General features: G+C 33.9%; 1 protein-coding gene across 1 annotated transcript in view; it reads right to left on the bottom strand.

The window, feature by feature from the left end:
• SNTG1 (syntrophin gamma 1) overlaps window positions 1–19553 on the bottom strand; it is a 162537-nt gene that overhangs the window by 82618 nt on the left and 60366 nt on the right. The gene's annotated exons all lie outside the window — the stretch shown is intronic.

Here is a 19553-nt window from a genome sequence, read left to right as displayed (position 1 = left end):
TTAAATTAAAAACATTGTCAAGCAGGATTCAATTCTATTGTCCCAAAAGCCCTGAAACCACAGTGTAACATTCACACTGCTTCAAACAAAGGTATGACATCTTTTTACAAGAAAAGAAGAATCACCACTGATTTTCCTCCAGTGTTTACAATATCATCTCTAAATAACTATATGCAGAGATGTGAGTGGCACTGTGTTTTGTAGACTTTAAAAGCAGACTGCTGCTGTGGTAACCTCTTTGCATTCTTCATGCAAATGCTGAGCAAGTCTGTAAGTCTGTCACTGACAACCCACAGTTCTGGTATCAAAGGATAATTCTCACTGTCAAGAAATGCTGGCAAGCAATTTCAGTTGGTTTTCAAATGTATCCTGAATCAAAAGTGTCAGAAGAACATCTCCACCCTCTCTTCTTACATCTACATCAGCTTCGGTTTCCTCCTTTCTTCAATGTAAGTTAAGGGGAAGCATTAGAGGAGCTAGGACATTTCGTGCAAAGTATTAAAATAAAATGAATCCACACGTTACGAGATACCAACTACCTTACACAATGTCTTAAAAGAAAAGGTGGATGAAAACCACATGTTTTTGACAGAAAAACAGAGATTTCAATACTTTTGAGATTTATTCCTAAATCTAAGATGAAATACTCCAGCAAGATAAATTCTCATTTCTTTTAGTAGGTGCTATTAAAATCCTTGTCAAAACTATATATTTCCTTCTAGTTTAAGCAAAGATTACAACCAATACTGGGCAAAATTTAAGTTATGAAAGGATATTGTCAAGAAAAGGAGATTTTACTATTCTAAACAAAATACTGAAAATATCTTAGGGGCAAGTTACACTTACATATTAAATACTATGATAGTATTATTTATTTCCTTCACATATACAGATTATTTTTTTTTTAAGAGAAATAAAGTACATTAGGAGCCTTGTGTACTTTTAAATGTTCCTGAGGAATGTAAACGCATGATCCATACATCATTTTCTCACCTAAAAATTTCCAGATCATTTTTTAAAGTACAATTAAGCACCTACATTGCATAGTTGTTTTAATTGTTGTTACTTTGATGAATTAAAACAATCATGTTTTCTTTCAGGTAGTATGGTAATGATCTCTTGAAATGCATTATTTTTGATTGTGTTTGCAAACTGCATTATAGGTGTTCAGTTCTACCTGGAACTGAAATTGGTTAATTTTGATTAGTTTTAGGAACACCCTAAATGTTTATCATTCATATGCATGTATTGGGCATTACATAAAAAATAATTATGCAGTAGAAGTCACTGATCTTTGAGATTATGAGCTACACTGTCTTGAGAATATAGAAAGAAAAACATTAGACAATATTGTTCTTCCCGGCATGTTACAAAATATAGAGTAAAATTTATTCTGCAGATGATCCAGATCCAATAGTCCTTAAGAATCAAAATCTAAATGTAAAGAAATGAAAAGAGAAAAAGATATCTTCTGTTTCTTGATAGATTATCTAAAAGAGAAATGTTCCTTCAGTCTTCTACAAAATTACTGATCTCACTGTAATACTATTATTTATTAAGGACAATCACTGCACACCACCCAGTGTAACTGATGCAAATGAATAACATTTGTTTTCATGAGAGGACACCAGTACAATACACTGGAAACATATATGCACATAATATTTTTAAATAAAACACCCTGGCAGATACTACACTAAGAAAGAAAGACAGGTGCTCTGAGAACATTATTTAGTAAGATGTCGTTTATCCAGAGTGATAAAAAATCAGGAGTGGCACAAAAGGAGACAAAAGAAGAGGCTAGTAGACAAATTCTGTTCTGAAGGCAAAGATACAGGGAGCATTATGAAACCTGAATTAAAGCTAAAAAAAGTACCTGCTTCTGCATCATGTTCAGAAACAGGTGCTGAAGGGTGAAATTCTATTATTGTTCAACTTATGTGCATGCAGATTAGGAAAAGAAGATCTAAGAACACTGTAGAGAAAGTAGTTTGGGATTTGGTGATCACCTAAACGTGGAAGGAGGAAGGCAGCATCAAAAATAAGGTCTCTGCACTGTGTTGCATCTGACTAGTAAAGACCAATAATGGAAGAATATATTTTAGTGAAAGCTATCAAAGAAGAATGGTTTGAAGCATAACTGATTGTGATAAGGGTACAAACATATATGACTAGATATGTTCCAAAAATTCAGCTGGTCAAATATCATAGCCATGAAGAATACTGGACAGACAGATCATATGAAGTGAGACATAGAGAAGAATGCACCACGGCTGAATTCAGTAAATTTTGTGCACTAGATTTTGCCACCACAGATGGATAGTTTTCACAGTGATGGCTGTGCCTGCTTTGCATAAGAAACAAATAAGAACATGGAACACATCACTCCTCAGCAGGGTGAGCAGGCTTTGGCACAACAATTGCAACTTTTGCAACTTTTTTTATTTTATTTCATTTTATTTTATTTAACAGTCTTCATCCCAGAGAAGCAGTAATCCAGAATTCTCTTCCATACTATTCTCTTTTTGTGTGAATTGTACTCTATTATTGTAGCCCTCTGCTGAAATGCAGCTGATTAAGATCACAAAAACTGGGGTTTAAACTTTCATGTTCAGCTGAAACTGAACTGAATTGTTCACTCCTCTAAGAGACACTATTTCAGATATTCTTTGAACAAATAGCACTGCAAGAACTATTTTCAGCTTCCATAAGAGGATTTAAAAGTGTAATCTCAAACCCACTATTTATTAGGTTTTTTTTAACCTTTTTTACCTATTTATTTTAATGAAATTTGCTATTCTGATGTAATCACAGGATCCTCATGAGATGATGACGAAATGTGGCTTTCAATGAGTACATACCACCCTAAGGACTCTTAAGGGCTGTATGATCTAGGGCATGGATTCCATGTTTTTCCAATTCTCAAAAATGTATATAGAAGTAATCATATGTTTGAAAACTATGTGTCCCATGCTTGCTGAAATCCTATTTCCTTAAAAACTGTATTGTAAATGAGAAACTCACTGTTCTAATGTGATACTGGGAAAGATGATTCATGACAGTGTGAGTCTCAGGTATCTCTTTGGAAAAAAACATGAATCCATGCTGTGATAATCTTATGTTAATGAGAAAGAGTATATAGCTAACATTTGGAATTATTATTTGGTTAGTCTTATTTTCTGTCTTTGTTAGGCTTTTCCTTGCTCAATGTGATAGGTAAGGTTGTGAAATCTTGTTAGCCAAGAGTATATATGCATTGAAAAAAGCAGAGAATGAAAGAAAATTTGAAAGAATCATGCAACAGTTCACACGACATACATCATACATTAGTGAATACATTCAAATATATGTGTAACTGCCTATAGACTGAAAGTAGGATTTCCTGATGCTGGTTTTACCAGCTGTAGTAGATTTTAGAGTTTAGACTGAAAATCCATATAAGCTATGATATGCATACGGAAAATACGGGAGCAGAGGAACTATTTAATGCAACATTTATGTCTGCTTCCTGACCTACCAGGGGTGATGCCATTCTCTATTGTCTGTTGATCACATTTTACCAGCTAAATGGTTCAAAGGATAGAAAAATTGGGATGACTGACATGATTTCTAGTATTTTCACTCAGATTTTTCTCAAGACTAGATGCGCTGGATTGCAAATGTACTCAGCATCAAGTTCCTTAAAGGAAGGAAATGAAAAATCAGACTCTATGAGCATTTATATAGAGGAGGGGATTGGTACAACACTGATTAATGCAAAGCATAAACGTGACCTCTGCTTTAGAGTTTGGTCCTATAGATCCCTGTACACTGAATCATTCTCACTATGGTTTATAGATGAGAACAAAAGTGAGAAACAAGGTGATTGATGTTTCAATTTATACACTAAATGTTATAAAATCTCTCTTAGGAGTTAAAAAAAATTACCAAAAGAGATCAAATACTTTTAAAGAATATAGACAGTAAAACACAGTAGGTATAATTCAGGAAGTCCCTTATTAACTGACTGAAGAAGTCCCAAAGTACCAGCTGGCTGGAAAGACAAAGGGAAATATAACTATATTTTTGCTGCCAGACACAGGACTAGATGGAATTTTGTTCTGGGTCAATAAGAGCACCTAAATTTCCCGTGGATCATCTTAATTCATCTGGAAACTAAGAGTTTTCCCTTGAATCCTACATATAAGTAGAGGAAGAAAGATCTGAGATAGTCTTGAGGTCTCACCTGGAAAGCAGTCTTATAACTCTACAAGCTTCCGTTTTAATTCTTGTACTGACTACCTTTGTACTACCCAGTTTTACAAAGTATACAGAGAGCTTGCATGTTTTGGTGAGCTCCCATACATGCAGATATTTGATAAATACTTTTGAAGACAACAATGAATGGCTAGAAAGACTCAAGAATGCTCCCTTGAAAAATAAATCAGTTTAATATAAATCATTCCTAACAGAGATCTTGAATCGATGTATGGGAAGAAATTATTTGTATATTGAGATTTATTATCAATTTATGTCATGTAAGAGCACTATAAAAGGACAAATGGCCATCTGAACTATGACTGCAATCCTGCATACCATCAAACTTCTTTCATTTGCTTTCTCACTGAAAAGGATTCAGTGATGCATTGAACACTGCCAGCACAGCAGATATTACAAAAAATACCAGATTTGTGCCTATTACATGAAAGTATAGTGGGAGCCCTAAGGACAAAAGCACAAAACCTAGTCTTCACACATCTGTGATGTTCTAATAATAGGACTGCAATGACTTTTACTTAAATTAAGAAAAAAAAAAGGTTCACTTAACACATGACTGGTTTCACCTAATCATATAGTATTTAACACCTATTCCTAAATTGGAACATTACTTTAATTATAACATTGCTATTGTGCTTTTTTAAAAAAGATACTTGTGTTATAAACAACATAGTTTCACAACAGCGAATCTCCGTAATTAAAATACCAGCAGCAACATCCGTATTATTAAAGAGACAAGAGTAACAACTGAAAGCCAGTGCCTGAAAAAGCTATTATGGCCTCATCTGAATATGAGAAACATATGTCTCTTTACTGAAGATATACTAGAAACACTGTGAACAATAAGAATTGAAAAAATATATAAAAAAAAAACCTAGAAGGAAAAACAAGAAGCATTGATTCAGATAACTAAATGCAACTGGATAATTGTCATTTATATCATAATAGTTGTTGCTCATTGGAGTATGATTACTGCAGTATCAATCATACTAATAGTAAAAAAGTAAAAAAGGTAAAACATCTACTCACAAAATAGTGAGATACATTCCTCTTGCGTACCTCTTTCATTTGCAATTTAAAACAATTTTACTATCCACCAAAGAGAAACAATTTGCAGTGGAAATCCATGTGAATACTTCCTATGTATTCAAATTCATTTTACTTTTTGTAAAGAAAACATATATAGATTCCCGAGTGAAGATGTAGTGTACCTAGCAACTATCAATCCAGTCTTCTTTTGAAGATATCAAGGACTTCCATCTGAAATATAACTATTTCAGATTCCCCTAGATAATCTTTTTTAAACTATGAACGTAAGTCACTTGTTCAAAATGCTTTAAATATAAACCTTCTGTGTCTTCTATAGCTGGAAATACTACACTCCAGAAAGCATCAAAGGCCTCCAGAATATCTATTTTATTATTTTTCTCTGAATTGTCAACATTCAAGGAAAGTTTTGCTGAAATTCCATCTTATTTTTAAATAATATTTTACATAGCTGATGCTATATCCTTCCTCTATACAATAGTGATTAGGACTTAGGTTAAAAATTAAATAAAAGAAATTCCAAACTTTCTAAATTCTCACTGCTAAAATAAAGACACAACAGGGAGACAAGTTTAATAGTTGAAAGATAATTCTTGGCACTAGAAAACTACAGTTCATTTCCCCAGACTATCATTGACTTATTGTGGGACCTAAACTTCCAAAATGAGTTAGTTTAAAACAGTATGCTTGAATTATTATACTGTAGTTTAGTTTAACTGGGAACACAGCAAAATAACATTTAAAGTTCTGCATATAGTAGGAGCAGCAGGTCATAATGACTGGCTTAGATGACAAAATGCAAAAGCAGCAGTGACATCCTCAACACTTTACTAGATCAAAACATCAACACCTTGGAGCTTCAAGGTATTTGCACTCGTGAAAAGAATGAGGTTAAGGCAAAGAAAGGAGCTATATTTTGAAGGAAGAGCACAGTGAAGATAACCCTGGATCACTCTCCTTCACAAAATCATGGCAGTAATACACATCTGTCTGTATAAACACCTATGAGAAATGCTTGAATATACAAACTGCTGAAGAGGAGAATAATCTTATTCAACAACTGTGCTAGATATGATTAGGAAATGTTATTGAGCTAGTCAGATTTTTTATAGAGGTGAAATAATTTTTTTCAAAGTTGATAGATATATTTTTTACAAGGGTAAATTTAGCATGCTAGTCTGATCTATTTAATGCACTATATTATTGTGCTTGTTATGAAACTTGGATGATGACAAACAAGACAATATGTAGATAGAAAAAAATGAGGCTGGATGGTTTTGTCATTTGGAAAGTAGTTACGTTACAATTTTGGTAATTCATAGCCGCTAATAAGGGAATTAAAGTCATGAAGGAAAAATCAAATCTAAAAATGAATATATACTGTATGTACCTACTGTTAGAATGACACAGCAGCTGAGTTAATGAGATTGGTATTTAACAAGGATGGGTGTCAATGAGAGTAATTATCTAAACACAAATAATCAATCAGATGGTTGATTATCTGGTTTAGATGGTTGATTAAGAGGTCTGCAGCTTTCAGCCCCTCTGTCTACCAGTTATTACTGAAGGATAAGCAAACCCATGTCACTCTTCCAGCAGAAACCAGATTATTAAATTCTTCAAAATAGATCTATGCCTCTCTGTGGTTTAAAACATCAAATTTCATAATTTCTGATTTCTCAAGAAAATTAAATCATGTAGATAACTCCAATTTCAATTTTACTTTTCACTTACAATTTCATTACAACATAACATTTAGACAATATAATATCTAGTATATAGTATTTACTTTAAGAAGTTTTCTCAGAATGCCAAAGAAATGGAGGAAAAACTTTAGTCTGATGGTAGCCATAGTTTGTCTTATCCTAGCATTTCTGAATGCAGTTGCAAACACTGATACAAATATGTTCATTCTGCGATAATACAAAAGAATTGAAACATGGCTGAAAAGCAACTCAATAGATCGAAGTTGTCTGCCCAACCCATTTGTACAGTCCTGCAATGATGGCATTCTCATTGCCTTATGAGTTAATCTATGAGCAAGTACAGCTCTACTTAGCATTGGAAGTTTTTCTTTTATCAAAACAGGTTCTTTCTGATTGCAGTTTAAGCCCATCACTTCTCATGAAATCCATCACAAAAGCAAAGAAACTGCCTGCTCTTTGTGTAACTTTTCTAAAATTGAAACATTATTCTTTTCTTCAGGCCAAGCAGTTGCATTGCATCCTGTATTTCCTTGCAAGTTCATGCTATTGGCAAAGAAGCCAAAGCCCTCTTTGGTGACACTGCTTCTGCATATGAGCATTGTAGGACACATTTTTCCTGCATGATCAGGAGGATTGACTAGCACATTACAACAGCTCTGACCCCCTCATCCTTCCTCCAAGAGTCTCGTAGTCACTTTTGATCTGCTCAGAGTCTCACTGAAATTAGTTATGCCTGCATGAATGAGCAGTCCCGGTTAACTGTCATTTGGCTAGATGGCTTTGGCAACATCCCTCAGATTTAAGCTCCTGGGAGACAGAAGGCTTCCCACAATGTTAAGTCCAGTCATTAAAGCAAAGTTTTCATCACACACAGAAGTGAGTCACTGATGACCAATACATCTCTTCTTCATGGGAAGGGTTATCATCAATCTCACAGCTTTTTCAGTCTGCAGGTTTTCATTTTATTTTTTCTCCACTCTGTCATTAGGCTTGAAACTTCAGTTACCGTGAGGAGCATTGTAACCCATCTCTGCCTGAGAAGGGATCATTTCCCTATGAAGAAGATCTGCGAGTAGAAACCTCTTGTTAGCCAGGTTTTCCTCATTCAAAGTAGGTGCTACTGTGGATCTTCCTGGCTTGTTGCCAATCATCTTATTCACACCTTTCGATTCCAGATTTCACTTAGTTCGACAGCTTTCTCATGTAATTTCTCTACCCACTTCTTAAGAGATTTCACTAGTGGATATGCTCCAATTGAGGCATCCTCCTTCCCTCCTCAGCCTTCTTTGGGAAGGTAACTGCTAACATTAACTCCTACAAATTCAGTTTGAGATTTGGATTGAGATATCTATAGTTTTGGTTCCCATCTGAAGTTTCCACTTGTGCCTTTAGCAGCTGCTGAAAGAAAAATACCTCATAACAGAATTTATATTCTCATCATCTGTTTGCTTTGTATATGGTATACTTGTTGAAGCTCATTACTTTCCTTGTTTTCCTTCCCCCTAAAAGTCCTATTCACAGCTTTTGAGTTGCTTCTTTACTCAGTCACAGGTCTCCTTGCCTTTAGGGCCCTCTTGCCTGGTCTTTTCACTCCGACTTGGCTGAAACAGAATGAGAGGCAGTTTGTTGGAACACTGCAGCTGAACCTACTTTGTTCCTACACTCCCAGTCTATCAGCAGGCTTCTGACCTTGCCCATGAAGAGTTCACAGTTTGCCAAGGTTTGTTTGCCTTATTTCAGGACTCCTCACTTTGGTAGAGGTAACAACATTTGCAGTTCACACACTGGCATTTAATAAGACAAAAGGGTTAGTAAAATGGCAGAAGAAATGGAGAATTTTACACAATTATATAAAACACACGAGATAATTAACCCTCTTGACATAACCTAATGCCCTGAAGAAACGTAACTAGTGATTTTTAAAATATATTTAATATTTATGCCATTGCTTATTGGTCTAAATGAATTCCTGTTGGCAAAGTTCAATAAATTGGCCAGATGCCAGTGGCATAGACAAATACTTTTACCTGAGGCAATGAAGCTAAAGAGGCTTTCTGTACTCTTTACAGGCATTATATCTTTCACCCCTCTATCACCAATGCAAGTTTGTTTACTACAGCTTGAGTGGATTAAAAGTAAAATTATAGGAACACCGTGTCTTCGTTGTATTGTGTCACATTTCACTTTTTCTGTCTAAAAGAATTACATACTTTTATTCTCCTCAAACTCTCAGGAAGAACTGCAATATTTATGAGACAATTTGGCTGACAGCGCAAGATAATTGCTTGTGAGTAAGCTAAAAAATCACCTGGTATTACATTACTTAAATAATTTGATTGACATAATATGAAATAACTATTGAGACAATAGGTTCACATGATAATGAACTAGGTATTAACACAATTGCTAAATTTGATATTAAAAATATATTTTCATATATCACTGATAGGCATAAAAACCTTCAGATTTTTCAGTATTTGTTTCTGCTGAAAGCTCACCATTCATCTGTAAAACTAATAATTTTAAATTTCACTTGAAACACTGTAACATTACTTTGCAGTATTTTTATATTTAAAGGTCATGTCCTCACACTGTAAAATACTTCTCGTTCCTCCTCCTTATACACAATGAGGCTCACTGTATTCTGCAGTCAGATGAATCACAGATTCACTCTAGCACTGTATTCAGTTATACTCAGCTGGTTTTCAATGAGAAACTCTTTTGCAATAAAGATGCTGCATTGCCCTAAGTAATAATATTTTTTTTTAGTGTGTTCAATATTGAACTACATTTGAGGATGATTTCAGTTTTGACAACAATAATGTTAAACTGGCATAGTAGTAATAGATGGCATATTTTTCTTGCCTTGGATATGACCTTGTAATTCTTAAACAGGAAGAGTTTTTAATAATAAGGAATCAAAAGAGTTTTCCCCAACCTCTGATGAATTATCAATTTCTTGGCATTAAAAATGACTAAGACAAACACTGAGGATACTACAAGAGTATTTAAAGACGACCTTTGCTTTAATGTGCATTTCAGACTTGCCTATAGGAAAACTATGCACATTTATTGAATTTCACTGCATTATACTGGGCTAAATATCATCTTTAAAAATAATTTTTCAATAGAGAACGAAAAAAAAGTTGAAATAAATTTCAAATCCATTTAAAAAGGACATATTTCTGCATGAGTGAGAGTTGTCACATGGTATATAAAGTTCAAGAAACATTTTTAAGATCTTTCATTGAAAGTGCATCTGTGTCAATAGAGTTCAGAACAGCAACTCACTGTCTAATTGTATTTCAGCAGTAAAAGAAATTGTTTAGTCAAAAGTATAACTTTTTGCTGAATCAATAGTTCTTGTAGTTCAAAGGAAAACATGATGTCATAAGTAATAAATGCAAATAATAGCATTGCATCTTTTGGAGATATCAACATGTGTCAACTTCTCTAAGTTTCAACAATAAAAAACAATATCAAAGAAAGAATCATCCTTAAGACACTTAAATTATTGGAATAAATTAAATAAATTATTTATTCTTCCAGAACACCACTTCTAATTACTCCAGTGAACTTTTACTTCCACCACTCTATCACGAATGCAAGTTTGTTTACTTCAGTTTGAGTGGATTAAAAGTAAAATTATAGGAACACCTTGTCTTTGTTGTATTGTGTCACATTATCTTTCCTGGAAGAAAAGGGCATGGCACACATATGCTCAGAAAATTACTACAGCAGTATAGTTAAAAGAAAAATCAGGAAACAAATTATTCAGCAAAGATACAATGAACCATGAAGAAGCTATAATTTACAAGTGAAATGCGTATGTCAAGCTGCAACAAAATCAGATGATGTACAATGAGTAAAATTGTATGTGGTTACATTGTTATATATTGTCAGGATGTGGGAATTAGCTGTATAAACTTGACATTATTATAATAACACTTGAAATACTAATATATATCAGAATAGTATGTTATCTGGAGAATTTAGAACTGAACTAAGCGATCAAATATGCCTATTCATAAAGTATAGGCTGCTGTGAGAGCATAAGCTCAAAATCTAAGAAGAAAAAAATCCCAAAGATGAATGAAGGCAGCAGTTACTGTATCAAAGATAGAATTACTCTTTCACTATGAGTACTATCTGTTCTTAGCAGTAATTCGATGGGTATTAACACATACAATACAATTTGCAAAAGATCTAGTTTTGAGCTGGTCATGACTGAAAAAATAGTAATGAAATGAAGTTATAGCTACATGAAGACATTTTTTTTGCCCTGAAACCATATTCATTGAATGTTCTAAGCCACATAAAATTTATCATTTCTGTTTTATTATTATTTGCTTCATCTAGAAAATTTCTGTACTCAGCAAATGGATTTAGAATAAAAGTTCAATCTTTTGTAGCTTATGAGTAATAGAATTAGGACACAGGTTGAATTGTATATAGAGAATGCGTATATTTAAAACTCTTCTTGTTAATGTATAAATAGTCCCCTGTCTGGTCTCTGACATGTTCTGACATTACTCAAGATTGTGTCGCACTTCCAAATGGTGACAATCATTTGTTTACAACTGACTTTTTGAGTAAATTCTGATCCAAAAGAGCATTCAATATTTTGACTTGCTTGTCATTGTCTACAAATAATTTTCTTTTCAATATGCAGTGAACCAACCCTCTTCTTGGCCTCTTCGTTATCACTGGTGTATGTTAAAACTATTTCTTTTCATCCTTACTGCTTTCCAGTTGAGGAAGTCCTATCATCTTTCTGGTTCTACATGCTCATACGGTCCTTCTCAAGCCTTCTCTTATTAACAAATTCTACTCTGCCATTCCTTTCCTCTGTTTTTGGTTAATAAAGCGTTTATCATTTAGCCATGTCCCTTCTTGCACTTTCTTTTCTTTACAGTTGACTAGTAGAGTATGCATCTTACAGAAAATACGGCTATCTATTGATTTTTGATTATGCAAGTATTCATATATGAAAGTTCTTTAGTACTGGTAACAGTGTATTTGTAGACTCCTCTGTGCTCTACAGGAAATACTACTGAAATAACAGTACTAAACAGAGCAACAGAGACAAACAATATAAAGAACTGCTAAGAAACTGATGATAGATTGATAAAAAGAGTGACAGTCTTGAAAATAATCTTATTAGTAGTATTAACTTTTCCTGTCTTCTAATGCTTGGGATAGAAGACATCAACATGCAAAAATGTAAGATTTTTTTTTTTTTAAACTGAAAGGTTAATGTTTCTGGAGGTAAAGGTTTCTTGCCTATTCAAATCCATAACACAAAAACATGCCTCAGAGTTGTAGTTCTGATCAGATAAAAAGAGAATGGCCAGTGGAGCTACACAGACCAGTAATCTGGCAAGTCAATTTTTTTATTATTTGCTAATGAATTGGTCAAGATGCAAACTGCCTTCTAAACCACTCCATTGTAAAGAAAGAACAGTATTATAACCAGGAGCGAGTGGGAAGTTTTTGTGAGTCTGTCTTTAGGGTTTAAAAGATAAAGTAAGCATAAAATGCATAAGCTGTGATTTTCTATGATTTTTTTTTTCTATGAAATTACAAAGATAATGGGAAGTGGGTTTTGGAGCAGAAGACTAAATAGAGGTCAGACAGCGATAATTGCTTTAAGCTAGGTTTGGCCTGCAACCTATCCAGCTATGTAAATAGCAACTTAATTTACTGATAGAACCATCTGCAAGCCTCAGAGAGTTCTAGTTGCTATCCAAATCTACGGATTATTTTTCTTTAAATTCAAATTGCATACTATATTTTCCTGACTTCTGCTCATTACGTTTTGAGATGAAAATGCTATTTATGGTTACTGTTTGGTAAATTAATGTACTCATCTCCATACTGCTGCAGCAAGCATAGCTAGCTTAATTAAGGTGCACGCATACTTTGCTAAATAGTCAGGAGAGGTATACTGACTATCTCGTTAGGCAAATAACTAAGAATAATCTGTTTAAAACAGCTTGTAAAGAGCCTTTTAGAGTTTTGTTTGCTATAGTATTTTGAAATTTATAGATTATGTTTATACAGCAATATCAAGATCCATTTATGTTCATCTGGTGCAAAAGGAAATAATTCTGATGTTAAACATGCATACAGACTATAATGTACCAATTATTTAAAGAGGAACTGAAAAAGATTGTTTAGCTCCACAACTCCACAGGAGTTGTGTCAGCCCCTTGTGAAATACCCAATTTATAAGGAAAAAAAATCTTTAAAATTAATATTGTCACAGTTACAAAATGAGGCAAACATTTAAATAGAATGCACATAAAATTAAAATATAAGTTACAAAATGAGGCAAACATTTAAATAGAATGCACATAAAATTAAAATATAAGTTTACGAGTAGTCTGTGTTTTTCTGTGTGGTAAAGAACAAAACAAGTGGTAAAAATAATGTATTCACTCCTTCTCACAAGTGCATCATATAAAAACATATAGAATTGAACGACACTGCTCACTGCTGAAAGTCCAAAAATCTATGTAGTCATAGTTCACTCGTATAATATTTAATAATTATAAAGCTACTGTCCTTCAAGATTTGCTTCATATTTGTATATGCATTTCCATGACTCCTCTCACAATAATAAACTTCAAGAGTTTCTCTGCAGACACCTGGATTATCTCAGGAAAATTCACAAGGAGAAAAATCTTTGTGAAACCTCAGAATACTACATGGAAGTGACTAACCACATTAATATGTCAAAAAAAGGAATCTGAAACAATAAAACAGGTGTCTGAATGTCAGTTCTTTTTGTCTCTTTGGCAGCACCTTTCCTCATGAGTGGTCCTAATTAAAACTATACTCACAATTCCATGGACATTTTCCAATAAGATCAACCTTACTAAAAGTTTGAAGGACTAAACTTTTCATTTATTCTCCCTTCTAGAGAGAATTTAGATTATTTGATCATTTTGCTTCCATAATGTTTTAATTACCTCCCTCCTCTTTAATGAACGAGAACCCTCTGTTTATTTTTCCCATAATGCACGTATGAGAAAAGGGATATTTTTATAGAATATTTTATATAAAAATATAGGATATTTTTATGAATAGAATAGTAAAGCAATATAGTGGATGACAGGAGTTCTTCTAAATCTACACAACAGCTGTAGGTTGGTATTCCAGTGAAGAAATATTAAGCAAATATATATCTAGAAATGTCCAGTAAAACTTGTATTTTCCCCATACAATAATATGGTTATTATTTTCTCCAGGTATACCTGCACCTGGGAAGGAAAAGCAGCAGCCACAATGAATGGGAAGGAAAACAGGAAAAAGAAAACAACAAATATTTGCATTTACACCTTTTATTCAGTAATGAATAAAAGTCCATTGCTCACAAAGGGAAAAAACATTTTGCATTAACTCGGCTTCCCCAACACAACGTAGGTTAGTTCTGCAGTAATAATTATCCCAGAAATTAAGAAGAATCAGCATTCCAAAATGGCGAGGAACACCTCCTATGATGTGAAAGAATATCAAGAAGCATGTATTTTAATTTGATCTCAAAACCTGAAGGACGTTCTTGTTACTTTTTAAAACTTTTGGGGATTGCAAAGGAAGATCTAAGAAGACAAAAGAAGGGAAAAGGGAAAAAAAGGCTTATCTGACTACAACACTCACTAATACAGAAAACCCCCAGATGCTCATTTGAAGACATCTATATCAGGCCTGTTTTTGCTGATCTTTGTCTTTCACATCAAACTTGGCTGCAGAAGTTTGTGCTGACTTTTCTCTTCCTGCCTGTATATCCACCCTATGTTCCCAGCTTTTTAGTTGTGCTAAAACAACTGTTTGGGGGGATTACATGTTTATGAGATCAGCGAACTGAGTTGGGTTAAAATATCTGAAAAATAAAAGCAACACTGTTGTATAGGGAGTGAAGTGCCTGTGTCCAATTCGGTAACACGAGAATACCGACCCATGATATGGGACATACAGTACTCAGGCTGCAGGAGATAAGCACGTATCTGGTGCACTTAAGCAACACTCCTGCTGGATGAATCTTACCAGATAGCCTGGATGAGAGCCCTGCCTGCTGCTAAATGGCATCGGCATGAATTTTACATGTGGCTCAACGGATGGTAAAGAGGACAATCTCTGGAAGAGGGAGCAGAGCCTCAGCCCAGCTCTGTCTCCTGACATCCTTTGGCCAAGGGTGAGACAGATGGCACCAGGCCTGAAGGCTGAGCAACATGGAGAGCTCTTGTTTCTCATGTCAGGGTGACTGTTCCAACCTGTAGGCTATTATGCTAAAGTACCCTATTGCCATTTCCTATTAGAAGTGGGAGAGGTAGGTACTTAATTCAAGGAGATTGAACTACCCTCTGGAGTTGTCTGCATTCTTTATATAGTTAATGGGACAGAAGTAAGTGCCTAAGTTAGGAGGACTGGTTCACTTTCTTCAAGTCTTCAAGACATTTTCATTTACCCATTGACTATGTAGGGAGTTCGGGTGGAGAGGATCTTGCCTTCTCAGGGACGAACATCTAACATTTCTGTGAGGTTACTTAATTTAGCTAAATTAGATTGAATTCTTATGCTCTTACAAAAAATAGTTACAAAAAGAGAAGCCTATTTCCTTGGCATTCAGATATGAGAAAAGAACAACAGCTAAAATTCCTTTGACAATGTTAAATTGGCTGAATTATGCGAGAAGCCACAGCATGTTGACACACCACAGGAAGTTTTTAATCTTTTTTATTACCTTAAAAATTACCTTAGGAAAAAAACACAATGAAAACAGTATTTTCTGCTAGGCAGGTGACAGATTTTTCCCTCGATAAAACTGTCGTAAGTTTGCATGATCATTTCCTGATAGATTTATAAACATTTTTGGAATCTGGAACTATACTATTTTACTCTGCTTTTTTATTAAGACTCCTTGTCTGTACAAACAGGAAACCTATGAAACATGCAAATAAATCACCTCTATATAGATTAGCTGCACATATTCAAATCTACCTCTCAATAATTTGATCTAAAGAAAAAAATCACTTTATCCTGTTATTTAAATGGTATTATTGACAAAATGCGCTACAAAAATACTTTTTACTGATCTTGTATGTGCTTTCAATGCATCACACTAAAAGAGCAGTAGAATATCTACTAGTAATTTTAAATGGAAAAAAGATTCGTCTTACAACATTCGAAAAACTTCATTATTAAAACTGGAATTTACCATGTTAAAGAGCTAAACTGCGTATCTGCATTGACCTTACATCATCTTTCTGCTAATAGCTAGAAGTAAGTGTAAGGATTAACATGCATCAAATTCTTCCTCGGTTGTATTTTATGGTGTATTTTATGATACTGAACCATTAAGTAGTCACAAGTGAGATAAACAGGCATTCTTTAACTACCTGGTTGCCTCCTTTCCAGTAGTGTTTTATGATTTCTTCATTCTCTCTACGTGAAAATTAGTGACTACCTTTCCTATCACAGGAGATCTCACATCAAAATAGAATATAGGAACCCAGTATGTACACTTCGGGCATAAAGTGCTCTCTTGACAGACTACCCAGGCATAACTGGTAATTGGCTCATAAAAAGCAAAACTGGGGAATAAAGAATTGATTGCCTGCATCAAATATAAAAATGCATAGTCATTTTAATATCAATCAAATATATGTGATTAATACCTTCTGAAACATTATTCCATATAGCAAAGGATTGTAGGTTTCATTTCAGAAAGAAATGAAGCAACAAAAAATTGTTTTATACATTTTTTTATAGATTTAGTATATTTTTCCTTCTTAACATTTAATAACTATTTAATCTTATTCTTTCTACATATTTGTACGTATATGTATATATATACACACACACACACATAACATTAAATCAGTTTACTGTTTTTTTTCCCTTAGTCTTAATGATAGGGTTTAATTCCATGATCTCATACTGTTCTTTCCCCAGGGTGAAATAACCCTGATGAAATTCAGGATTGTGTGGAGAACGCTGCATTTTTGGAACCTCTGTTTCACTTATTAGTAAAGTTCAAAGTTATTTGTATTGAAGAATCAGGACGAATGCAGAAAAGCAAAAAGCCCCTCATGTGTAAGGCAGCTAGATTCCCTGACAAATCTATTTTTATTCACTCTTTGCCAGCAAGTTCCTAAAATAATTATAGAAAATTATTTAAACGAAATATTTTCATTCCTGAAAAGTAACTTTTATAGGATTCCTAACCTGAAACACTATCAGAAAGGATGGAAAATCAAGTCATTGCAAAGAAGTCAATAGAAACTGTGCTTTATGTTAATTTTTAAGTAATTTAGGGGTATTTAATATCAAAGTTGTCTCAAGTGATTCCATAAATGCAGTAAAAAAATTTTCCTTTCTTTGGCTATACTACAGTTCCTGATTGGTACAATTAGGAAAATATTTTTTTCAGCCTGTAGAATTTTTCAAAGAAATTTTGAAACAATTAAAATAAAAGAAAGAAAAAAAGCAGAAACTTCTCATATGGTCATTATGAACAGTTCAAAAAGCTAAAAATCCTCAAAGGAAATTAATAATTCTTCAGTGCACTAAGTCACAGAGTACCATGCACTGGGAAATAAGAATGAAACAAGGTGCTTAATTTTCAATTTTTCAAGCTTGACTTCATAATCTCGATGATAGTCTTCAAAATAATCTTTGTATGTAATTACCTCATTTTCTGAAATAAACAAACTAGTGGAAAAAAACACAAAATAACCCTTCAATCATGTTGATGTCCACACAGGCGACCAGCATGGCTATAATTTCAGACTTTTCAGACTTTCCTCGCAGATGCCTGCCACTTTACTGTGTGAGGTATTTTTAGGAGATAAGAAACTTGTCACAGAGTTTCATAATACCTTTTGTTAGAAGAGAAATGGCAAGGCCAAAGCATCTGAGGCTCTTTTCCTCTGCAGCACATTCTGTCTAGTGGTCATTTGTTGTTTTGCCTATTTCCCCATCAACTGGGCTTGTTTGCTTCAACCTCTTAAATCTGTCCTGGAATGTGTGAAATTCCTGTCTTCTCCCTCAGTCCCTCAGCCTCTTCCTCTGAGTCTGTTCTCTTCCTCAGGCGAATACAGGCTGTGCACTACCAGAATTCTTTGGATGTCTACAGCACTTTATGAAGCAAGACAACCAAATGGAGAAAGTGCTTTCAACTCATTAGCCTACTAATAATGTATACCCTGAGGTGTTTTATGGCTTTTTGAGTGCATTTCAATTTCTTTTAATTTCTTTTTTTTTTTTTTAATTGGTTGTGGAAGAAAGGCAAAACTTTTGATGTAACTACCTTTTAAAAATATATTTTAAAAGTGAGTAAGAGGAAAGGGATGAGAACACAAGCTAATCTGGGTTTAAAATACAAATAATGATATTAATGTTTGTCTTTTTTTTAATTTTTTTTAAGACAGCAAAGTGGAGGGATACAAAAAGAAAGGTTATTATTGCTTAGCCTCCCAGGTCCCGGCTGCAGTATTATCAACAGCAGTTTGTTATTCAACAGCCACTTTCAACACACTCTCACTTAAAATAAACCAATTGTGGAATATTGAACAGTTTACTGCACAACAAAAACTAGGTTAAAATAGCTGGAAGTCTCCAACTGCTGCTGAAAGGGCAGCTTGGCATTTTGGCAGGAAAGGGCAACTTGTAATGAGTACTTTATTTCTCCATGTGCTACCGCTCTGCAAAAACTCAAGTGGTTTACCTGCATTCCCAGTCAGACTGTTCCTACTTCCTCTATTCTTGTCATTGTTTCTTTACCACTTCAAATCAACAAAGAAAATTTTTTTCCTTAATTACAGGCTCTTTGCTACCTTTCATCAGGGTGGGATGTTGAGAGCAAGTAAGATGTCCCTCCAAAGCGACTTGTAACTGAACAGATTAGAGTCTTTATTATAGTGTGTCCACTGAAGCCTTCAATAATAATGGAATGAAGGAAGAGAAAGACTCTTAGAGCTTAACATAAATCCTACATAGATTAAAGAATGTATTGAATATTCTGATATTTTGTTTTTATTTAAACACTAGTGCAGGGCTACAATTTAATTTGACTCCATACAAAACTGGATGAATCAGAAAAAGTGCAGTGATTCTTTGCTGTGTGACTGTATCATATATAAACCTGCAAAAATATTCTAAGATAATGTGGCTTTCTTTTTTAAGTCTTAGATTTAACAGGTAAATTGTGGTGCTTCTATTTGAAGAGCATTTAAAAAGAAGGACTTTGATTTTATTGTGTCTAAGGACATTGTTTCTCTTAAGATTTATTTTAGAGCTGTATAGCGGCAATTTATAGTAATACAGATAGTAATATATTTATTAGATATTATTGACCTCTGCAAGACTTGTGAAACTATGTACAGGAGAACATGAAAGATATTATTAAAAGTAGCATTAGTAGATTTAACATTTGGGAGAAATTTGGTACAGAAAGGAAATTTTATTTCATTTGAAAAGCTATCATGACTAACTGAAGTTTACAATGTATATTTCAATTCAAGATTGCAAGACTGCAGG

This window comes from Tauraco erythrolophus, chromosome 3 (genome assembly GCF_009769465.1).
Source record: "Tauraco erythrolophus isolate bTauEry1 chromosome 3, bTauEry1.pri, whole genome shotgun sequence".
Taxonomy (NCBI): domain Eukaryota; kingdom Metazoa; phylum Chordata; class Aves; order Musophagiformes; family Musophagidae; genus Tauraco; species Tauraco erythrolophus.
The sequence above is the reverse complement of the archived record's forward strand: the minus strand, read 5'-3'. Positions and strand labels throughout refer to the sequence as shown.